This window comes from Populus euphratica, unplaced genomic scaffold (genome assembly GCF_000495115.2).
Source record: "Populus euphratica unplaced genomic scaffold, PopEup_1.0 scaffold1235.1, whole genome shotgun sequence".
NCBI classification, from domain to species: Eukaryota; Viridiplantae; Streptophyta; class Magnoliopsida; order Malpighiales; family Salicaceae; genus Populus; species Populus euphratica.
The window spans coordinates 39,107-50,882 of NW_011501093.1; positions in this window are offsets into that span (position 1 = coordinate 39,107).

Genomic DNA, 11,776 nt, shown 5'->3' on the forward strand with positions numbered 1-11,776 from the left:
TGGATTTAGAGAATTTGATTGTTTAAATAAGTAGTTTAATGTTTGAAACACGTTTATTAGATAAAATAAACTATAGGTAAAGTGTCAAATTAAGATTAAAAAAAGAAAAATCTTACCTATCGTTTTATGTATAGGTTCGACCATAAACCATAAAGGGGGTATTGTTTCCTTAATTAGCATATAAATTGCATTGTAGGTTATCTTGGTAACTAAAGATGATAAACTAATGTGAAAAAATAACTAAAGGAAAAACAAAAGGGAACTCATGATTATTTTTATACATGTTTCGACCAATTTGGCATAAAAAATGGGAGGGGGGAAATTAACGTAATAATATGTGAAATTATCATGGAAATGTATTTTGAACCTAAATTATGATTAGTTGATATTGAATTACAAGAAAAGAATGATAGTCACATATATGTATATATGCTTACGGAAAATAATCAAAAGGTATTACTTAGGAAATTTTATGTGTGGATTTGATAGAACCTTAACTCAAAGGTAACCCTGTATTTAAGAACCAAAGGTATTAGGAAAAAAAAAAAACCTTGTACACAGAGATAACTTTGTATATAAGAACTATAAGTATGCGAATGATACCACAAAGCCAGTTAATCTTCGATAAGTTAGTGTATAATCTTGGTCCCTACAAAAAAGGTTGTTTTGCCATAAATAAACAAAAAGAAAACTCAAGTTTATTCTTCAACTTGCTGTTGAAAATTGAAGCTAATAATAATAATAATAATAGTGTCCTCTAAATAACCCTCATGACCCCTTTTGAGTTGCAAGCAAATAAGCCTAAACTAGTAATCAAATGAACCCTTAAACAATAGCTAATAGACTAGAACAAACTCAAATTAAAAATAGTTATTCAAAAATAAAAAATAAAAAATAGGATAATAAAAAAATCTTCATGCTAATTTTCACGCTTTTTGGCAGATTTTCAGTCCTCAACTCAAACACGTCATTGTCTCTTTTCTAGATGAATTATTGAGTCTATATGGTTTGAATGATTGAGATGTCTAGTTTCCATCCTTAATTGAATTGCAACAAAATCTCACCTTTATCTCTAGGTATGTCCTAAATAGTACATAAAAGTCTAGTTTGACAGACTTGACAAGATTTATTTAGTGAATTTCATCCTCTGAAATAATATATTTCTGAACACCATTAGACCCAAAAATTTAAAAAAATATAGTTCCATGTGTCTATTATTGCCTTGTAAAAGTTAAGTTTGTTTAGGTGTATGGCTTGAGAGATATGTTCAATCTTACAAAACTGATCAACAAATATTTTAAGGCTAAATTTAAGCATGATTTGGTTCATATCATCAAGTATACGATTTCACGGGCTTTAGGTTTTAGAGATTAACCCAGATGTGTCAGTGACACGACGAAAAGATTGATGTCTCCCCCCAAGTGCAGGAGTGTCGAAGTAATAAATAACCCGGCAAGACCGAGGTCGAACCACAGGGAGATTAATTGTACAAATTATAAATAACAATAATACAACAACAACAAAAACAATAACAATAATGAAGAAAAAGAAGGAGAAGAAGAAGAAGAAGAAGAAGAAGAAGATGAGAATTTTGAGATGGAATATTAATGTAAGGATTAAACAATGATAATAACAAATATCAAGGTTAGAGGATCCACTAATGGTATGTCAAACACGTATAGCATAAACTCTTATTATTTAATTGAAAACACTCGCAAAGGAGGTTCCAATCTGATTATAGATTGTTAACATGATTACATTAGTCATCTTATTCGATTAATGCTAATACTTGTAAATCTCATCAAGCATTCATGATTATAACTTATGTTAACAACAAATCAAGTTCCTTTCATAACTCAGGTGTCGGTTATACCATACAGTATGAACTATGAAAGTGCCAAGCATTTGTTGTACCAAGTGTTATACAACATAAATCAAGATTAATCATTTAACAAGCAAAGTATTAAAGAGTGAACAAGATAACAAATACAAAACATGTTAGTATCAAACATTAATTGTTGTAGGTAATTGTCTCAGCTATCTTGTATAACAAATTCAGATCATTTGGACTTCTAGAACTCCAGATATGGGCCAAACACTGAATAGTACTCGGGCTGGAAGACAGATTCAGACTTCTTTGTTGTTGCTCTAATTTGGACTTGAAAATGACATTTTTAGATCTTGGGCTCCATATGAAAGTTGTAGGCCTATGTCTTTCCTTTCCATCCATATAAAGTAGACCTAAATCTGAGATCTACAACTCTAGATATGACCCAATTACCAAACAGTGTTCCGGTTTGGACTGCACCGACATCTCTTTTCTAAGTTTGGTCATCTCTTTGTCCTTTCAATTTCAGTTCTTAAATTCATCAATCAATTCTTTCATTTATATGATAGGCCTGCATTTAAAATGAACATTTACCATAAATTAAAGGTATCTTATATTATTAGATACGTTATTATAAAACATGTTTTAGTTAAGGAGTTATTGATACTTCATGTGCAAAATGATGATATAAAACCTTGATAAAAATATACTTTTAAGTATCAATCAGTGAGGTTTACTCGAGTTTGTTGGTTTTATTTTTTATTTATATAAGATTTTTTTTTAAGTTTCTTCTTTCAACATTTATTCAATTGTAAACTGGGTTATGCTGTTTTTATTCATTTGCTTTTTATAAGATCTTTCACTAATTTAATAAAATGACCAAATTTTTAACTGTCATTTTTATTTGTTATTCTTTGTTGGATATATTTTGGCTAATCAATATTAAATTGGCTGAGAATTAAGCTTATTGATTCAGATTAGGTTTATGATTTAATGGGTTACAAGTTTGAGACCTTAACTCAGGTTTAGAAGGTTTGTCCAGGTTTATTTGTTTTGTTTTTTTTTTTTTTTAAGTTTATGTTTTTTTTTTCAATTTCATTATTTAACCTTTATATCATTAGTGATTAGGTTCAGTTTTTTCTTGATATGCCTTCTACATGATGTTTTATGAATTTTTAAAATGACTTGGGTTGTTTTAGATCTTTTTAGTTTTGTTTTTGTTTTTGGTTAGATATACCTTTGCAAGTTTTTTAAATTGATTTTTTTTCTTGATTTTTTCTTTCAATATTGTATTAGTTTGGAATTAATTTTTTTTTTTGGTTTCATCCTTCAAGATTGAGGTTTTTTTAAGTTTCAAATTTTTTATGCTCCATCCTTTAACATTAGGTTATTTTGGAAATGAGCTGCACGATGTTTCTTGGGTTACCTTCTATTCAGTTGTCTCATTTGCATGATTCATATTATAAATTTTGATTTGCCCTTTTTTTTTCTAGTCCGTTTATTAATTGGCCCTTTTTTCAATTTCTTCCTTTGACAATGAATTTATTTGAGATTCAACTTTGTCTTTATTTTGGTTTGTTTATCCTAGTCTTATGAACTAGTTTGCGTATTTGGAAGCTCAATCAAGTTGACTCAAATCACTTTTTTTTCTTTTACTTTTATACTTCCATATCAAATTGACTAAAATCTTAATTCTATCACCTTTTTTTAAACAATTTTCTTAGGTATCTGTTTTTTTTCTTGGTTGGGTTTATACCCTAAGTCTCTATTTTTTTTTTTATAAATCATACGTGTCACTTGAACTTTTTTTTTACTTATAAAAAACAATTTTAAACCACGGGGTGGCGCTGGATCACAAATATAGTTGAAGCTATAATTTGATTTTATATATAACTTGGGTATTGTTTTATAATTAAAGACTTGAATCTTTAAGAAAATTAATGAATGAAAAAAAAACTAGCATTTTGTTTTCAATTTTAACTAATTTCTTTTTTCATATATAATAAGATATAGTACATCTAAATCACATCAATTACGTTGCTTAAAATCAAACACACTAATTAACTAGTTATTAGACCTGTAAGGTGTACCATATTGGATTCATGTACTAATCATTTTTGACATAAAGGAAGCACCATATATGTAAAGTATAATTCAAATAAGGAATCTTCCACAAAGAGATTTTTTAAATCCAATATTGTATTCTATCACTTATCTTATGAGTCATGCCTTTCCTATGCTCAAAAGTGCATAGCATGAGATGACACAACTCTATCGTTTCTCTTTTTCGAACATAACAAGCATATTTGAATTTGTCCTTTAATTATCAGTCGTGCTTACATTATACTCTACATGTATAAGCACCTTTATAAAGATTTACCTTTAAGAAACTAACAAAAGCTAATTTGTACATGAAAAATTATGGTAGACAAACCCATTTTTATTATTCATTGAAATAATGAAATGATATCTTTATCCTTCCAAAAAAAATCAAATATCTTTGTCTTGGGGTATTTAGCTCTTTTTATAGGACATGTTAGTCATTAAAAGATTCATTAGAGATATATGTATCTTTATTGATTTTTTTAGCACAATAAAAAAACTCAATTACCCTCAAAGTCAATATTTTTGTAACTATCAGACAAGGGGATTTATGTCCTTTTATTTTTAAAGCACAATAAAATAACAATTTTAGTCTTGAAATTAAAAAAAATTAAAGTATGCTTACATGGGCCTTTTAGTCTTTTCACAATGTTTTTTCTTGATGTTATAGATTTCATGAAGGGCAAGTTAGTCTTTTATATAAATAAAATATTATTGAAATTGAAAATGATGTTGGCCTTTGTGTTACCCCTTAATGACAAAAAAATGTCCTTTTATCATGTTGTTGGAAGTGCTAATAATCCTATTCCTGTTGAAGCGGCAAGTGTCGACAATGGTGAGGCGGTTTGTTGCTAGTGAGGCTTTTATTTTCTTCTCTCCTCTTGAAAAGTACAACTTGATCTTCTTTGTTGTTGGTATTTAAACTTCAATCCTTGTTAATTTTTATGAAAGATCATTCTTTAAGGGATCAATGCCATGATGTTTGCCAACAACCAAATCAAGGTGTCTTTTATTTTTTAGGACCAACATCATTTTTTTTAAAAATAATTAGAAATAGATTGAAAAAAAAATTTTTTTTTAAAAAATAATTAGAAATAGATTGAAAAAAAAATAAAAGCAATTGGGATAATTGATGGAAATCATGAAGATAATTTTAAGAGAAAATACATACTCAAGGTAACTTTTTGTAAGAAAGGATGCGATAAGGATGACGTAATTCTTTCATTAAGTATAACTAACCCCTTATCTAAATCTCTGAAACTAGTGCTAATTTTTAGGATTTGTAGTTCCTTCTAATTACTAGGTGGTGATTCCTAATTTTCATAGGTATACATTTTCCCTTTAATTTCAAGGTGTCCTAACAGACATTACGGTATATCTGTTGAATACTTAGGGTTGAACCTATTACTTTGTATCCTATAATAATTATTTGTTCTTTTGCTTGCCATGATATTTTCTAATAAATTTTATTGTAAATATTTTTCTTTATTTATTCTTAGCATTATTCATTTTTATTCATGTTATTGTTGCATGCACATGTATATTTGTTATGAATTTTCACACATTTCATGAAAAACCAATGAAAGTTTTGGACCCAAGCTCGACCCTTTTAAGTTTAGATATGGAGATTTGATGGTGAGTGTGACTTATATTTACTAGTGCTCATTCAAACTCCTATTTAGATTAGAGCTCACCTTATGTACTGAGTATCGTGGAATTTTTCCCATACTCATAATGTATAAGGTTAAGAGGTCGAGTTACCTTATTTGTAATTTGGATAGTTTGGAAACATAAAAAGTCATTAGGTTTAGACAAACCAAGCTTGAAACCTTTATGAGCTATATCATGTCTTTTAGGATTGGCACTTCATAAGACAAATAATAATATGCCATGACATGCATATTCATCTTTTTATTGTATTTTTATTTTATCTCCACTAATCCTTGTAGGAAGCGAGAGATAGGGAAACATTGCCATTGAGTATATAAAGACTAAATCAAAGTAAGGCTAAAAGGATAGGGCTTAAGTTATAATTGCCAGAACATGTGAAATTAGATGAGAAAGTTTCTTATATTGGTTAGGTTTTAGACTGCTTGGAAATGTTATCTTCACATGATTAGATTGACTTTCAGCAACAATACAGGTACATAGCTCAATTGCTCATGATTACAACACAACATTCTTGCTTTTATATAATGATAGAGTTTTGGGATCTAGAATATATGTGTTTTACTTTTGATACAGTAGATATAATCCCCAATCTTAAAGGATATGACTCTTTATTGAGCTGTTTAGAGTCAGATAAAGTGTACTTTTTAGAGGTCTAGAAGGCAAAATTTGGATTTTGGCAGTAGTTCTTTAATTTCTGGAAATTTTCCAAATTCTGTGTTCATTTTCTTCACATAAACTTTGTCTTAGCCTCTTGTTTCAAAGTTCTTTTAGGTTAATTCTTGGCACAAACATAGCCATTTTAGCAAATAATCTAAGGTTAAAACACATCAATATCATACATTCATACATTTAGATTCTAGGGTTTTTTTTTTTTTACTTTCCAAACATATTTTGAACATACATTCATATATTTAGATTCTAGGGTTTTTTTTTTACTTTCCAAACATATTTTGATTAAATCGTGGCTTTTGGGTGTTAATATAAGCAAATCGATGCTTGATTCTTGATCTATGCATGAATACAAACAAAACATTACCCTTGATTGCATGAAAACTTTTCTGATTTGTGGTTTGTGTTTGATTGGTTTTAGTTTGAATATTCATCTATTTTTTATGTTCTTAGTATATGAACTGTTTTTGTCTAAAAAAATATCTTTTTATTTTTATTTTTTTTTGTTTAATTGTTTGTTCTGCTTTAGTTTTGGATCAAACCATGGTTTTCGATTCGATTCAAGATTGAACTAGTGTTTTCAAGTCAACCTTATTAGTTTTGTTTGGGGTGATTCGATTCAAGATTGAATTAGTGTTTTCAAGTCAACTGATTAGTACTTAAAAGTGCATGTCTGGTTCTAAAACTTTGTTTGGTTGATTATTGTTTTTTTGTCGAGGAATTTTTGGCCTAGAGGATTGTTTAGCGAAAACAACCTTAGACTTATCTTAACAGTTTTATTTTGAATAAAAATGGTTTTTTTTTTGTCAAAAAGACCCTACATAAAGTCTTAAAAAAAACCTTTTAATAACCCATTTAAAATTATTTAAGGATCCCTCACATATTTTTTGTAGCATTTTTATTTAATATCAAGGTTATAAACTTATACTGTAAAATACAAATATAGTATTAAAATACCTTTTTTTGTTGAAATCTAAAAAAATTTCAAAATTTTTAAAACAATTTTCTTATTTTAAAAATACAAAAATGTATTATATTTGGCATGCATTCGACCACGTCTCTCAAAAGATAAAATTCATATTTTACTTAAATAATATATAAAAACATATGGTATGATCTAACATTACACACACGCGTACACACATATACAAAAATTCAAGGAAAAAAAACATTTGCATGCATTTTTGGATTAAATAACCAGTTTATTGAATCTATGAAAACTTAACTGATATTTTAATAACCCTTGAAAATTTTAATTCATGAGAATTAATAGATAATATTTTGGTATAAATGTTGGATCTACAAGAAAACTAGCATTTAAATACTTGAAGTTCACTAGAAAATTCTCAAAATTATTTTGAGCGAGTATTCACTTTAATTGAAAGTATTTTTCACCATAACATATGAGTTGTGAGTATTCACTAATTTTAATTAAAAGTATTTTTCACCATAACATATGAGTTGTGGAAGACTCTTTCACCTTCTAAGATGGATAAGCCTTATCTGGGCACTTACACAGATTCTTTCCACAAGAATTTATTTCGGCATACGAGTTCATCATGAATTCGAATGTCATATTTATTCATGACAATAAATCTTTATTTTAAGTCATAAAAAAACCATCATTTAGGAACCTATTGATACCTTTAAGACATATCTAGACCACACAATGCAGTTTACTTTAGGTAAAGTGTGCTAAGGTCACTAGAATTTCATATAAGAACAGCCTACTTAAGTGTCCTAGTAACTTTGAACTAAACAACTAGGAGGTGATTCCTTGATTTTGACATTACAACGCTGTATACGCACATGCGAAAAGTTGTTTAATCTTACTTTTTAATTTTGAACCATAATAAAATAGTTGTTTGTTTCAAATTTTTATCTTTATAATCTATATAACTTAAAATTTTAGCTACCTTTAAAGTTATAGCATGTTAACCCTATAATTTTTCTTCCTACAAGATACAAATATTTTGATCACGTGGTTAAGCAACCTCCAACGAAGTAGATAACAATCTAGAAAGCCAAAAATTGGGTTTGATGGAACTTCGACCGAGAGATAACCCTATACATAAGAATTAAAGGTATTGGAAAAAATCTTGGACATAAAAATAACTTTGTATCTAAAAACCTTAAGCATGTGAATGACATCACGAAGTTAGATAATTTTTAAAAAGTCAGTGTATAATCTTTGTCCATGTAAAGAAAGGCAATTTTGCCACAAACAAATAAAAGAAAAACTTATATTTATTCTCTAACTTGCTGCTGAAATTTATAGTTAAAAAAATATAATATAGTCTACTCTAACTAATAATGGATCCCTTTTGGATTGCAAGCTAATAGGGTTAAACTAGTAATCAACTTACATAAGTTCAATAATGAAATAAACTCTTAAACAATGTCTAATAGACTAGAATAAACCCAAATTAAAAATAATTAAGACTAGAATAAACCTAAATTAAAAATAATTATTCAACATTACGAAATAAATAAATAAAATAAGAATAAAAACAAAGTATTTATGCTAAAATTCTTTCATGTAGCTGGAATCTCCAATTTGTGCACATTCTTGGTAGATTTTCAATCCTAACTATAAACATGTTGTTCTCTCTCATTTTAATGAATTACTAGGCTTATCATATATGGTTGGAAAGCTTGAGAAGTCCAGTTTCCCTTTCAACTTTCATCGTAGAAACATTTCACATGTAACTTTAGATATTTCCCAAACAAAACACAAAGATCTAATGTGGCAATTTTGACAAGATTTGTCTAATAAATTTAGAGAAATAATATGTTCCTGAATCCCATTTATCCTAAAATTGTAGCATAATATAACTTCATGTGTCTAGTATCTCCTTGTAGAATTTCAGCTCATTCCAATGTACGATTTGAGATATATGTTCGATCTTGAAAAATTGGTCAACAGACATTTTAAGGCCCTATTCGAACCTGACTTAGTTCATATCATCTTTCTCTTTCTTAAAAAGATTTGACCTCGAATATATATCATGGAAAAAATCTTCTAAGGTCAAAAAATTAGTACCAAACCAAAAAATAGCATCATCATCAATATCCAAAAAGAACCCTGTTAGAAAAAAAAGCCTCTTTGATATACAAGTTCTCCTTTTCAACCAACTTCTCTTTCTTCAATTTCAATTGCTTCTCTTATATTTGTTTAGGTGTCAAAGATACAAGAATTATAGATTTTCCATTCATCTTAACAGAATACATATTAATCATTTTATCATGCATAACTCTCTTATCATATTGTCATGGTTTACCAAGAAACAAGTGACTAGCTTGCATTGATACAAACTGATATAACACCTCATCACAATATTTATCCATAGAAAAAAGCAACCAAAACTCATTTATTCACTTTTACTTTATCACTATCATTCAACCACCTTCATTTATAAGGTATAGGATGTTTGTTAGTGTGCAAATTCAACTTTTTCACCAATTTAATACTAGTTATATTAGTGCAACTGTCATAATCTATAATTAAGTTATAGACCTTATTATGAACACGATTTGAAATATGTTTTTCCTTTGACCTTTTGAATCATCCACCTTCACATGTATAGTCAGTGCTCTCCTTACCAAAAGTGTCACTCCCTTAACTAGATATTCAACACAAACATCATCAGTATACTTTAATTATGGCATTTTCTCCTCTTTGTCCTCCCCATCGAACTCAAACACAGTATTAGCTTTTGTAACCATGACTTTTATATTTAGACATTGTGAAGCAATATGACTAAAACCTAGACAATAAAAGCATTTAATATCAAAATTATAAGAAGTAGGAGTAAAATTGTTACATTTAACAATGGTCAAGGTGTCTTTCTTATCATGAGTATTTGGCCTTCCTTTCTCATACTATTGTGATGGACCACCCCTAGTGTCAATCTTTCAATTGGGTTTCCAACGTTTTAAAAGGCCTAATGGTTGGCTTTATTGAATGGTACCTTTCTGTTTCAATTATTTCTCCACCTTTATGGCTATATGTATCATCTCCTCCAAGTCCACATAGTGATGCAATTCTATAATATAAGATATATCATGATTAAGACCGTTTATAAACTAGTCATAGTAGCCTTCCTATCCTCCTCAACATTAGCTCAAATCATATCAAGCTTAATCTCATTGAACTAGTTATCAACACTCTTTGTACCTTGACTCAAACTCTGCAACCTTGATAATAGTGGCTAGATTACAAATCTCCTTCACTCTGCAACCTTTGATAATAATGGCTAGGCACAAATCTCCTTAGCATAAAGGACTTCATCACACCCTAAGTGTTGCGCGTGGAAAAATTCGCGCGGCGTCCGGCTTGGCGATCTTTCATTTTGTTGTTGTTTCTCGATTTTGATTGGATTTGTTGAGAGTCGCCACTTAGTATTATGGTTACTAGGAACCTATGGTCTGCGAGAGTTTGAGTAAGGGACTAGTTGTGCAAGGGGAAGACGCATCACCCCCAATACACCCTACCTAAGGTAAGCTGCATTGTTGTTTGATTGTTTTTAAGTCAGGTTTTTGTTCGTTTTTTCTAAGACTCAAGGCAGATCTCTCTCCATGAGAAAGTCTCTACCTTATCGGGTTAAATTCTAACTATTCTAAAGTTTGAATATTAACATCACATTTATTTACACTTCGTATCTTTAATACTTGAGAGTGTACTTTAATGTGTAATTTTACACCCTACAAATATTAAAGCATTTAAGAAAATCACAAATTTTGGGCTGATTTTTTTGTTTTTTTAAAAGAAATATAAAAAAAGGGAAAAAGATTTTTGACATGTTGGCCGAATCCTAACGGGCATCTGTATCCCAAAAAAAAGGGAAAAATATTTTTGACATGTTGGCCGAATCCTAACGGGTAATCATAAACTGGTTATGATATCCATTTTTTTTTTTTTTGGGTTTTCAAAACAGGAGAAATATGCATTTATTTAATATTTTTTGAAAACATGCTTAAAAAATTTAGGATTTGGCCATATGCTTGAAAATATTTTTTTATTTTTATTTTTTTCTTTTTTTGAAGAAAATCGGATATTTTAATACTAAATTTGTATTTTACAGTGTAAATATACAAACTGATATTATGCAAAATTAATAGAAAAAGCATTTAAGAAAATCACAAATTTTGGGCTGATTTTTTTGTTTTTTTAAAAGAAATATATAATATAATATAATATTATATTATATATATAAATAAATGTTAAAACATGTGGGCTGGGCTAGCTGGGCCGGGCTCAATCCAGGAGAAGTGGACCAAAATCAGCCCAAAATGGGTGGGCCAATGTTGGCCTAGGAGTTTTGGTTTGGGCTGGGCCGTAACTGGCCCCGACCCAAGCAGCTAATTAATTAGCTGTTGCATGCAGAATCTGCATGCAGTAGCCATGACGAGGAGTGGGGGGCGATTGGAGAAAGAAGAGAATTAATCAGGGAGGAGGGAATTACCTGGCGTGGAGGGAGTAGGCGGCCTGGCTGGTGGTGCGCA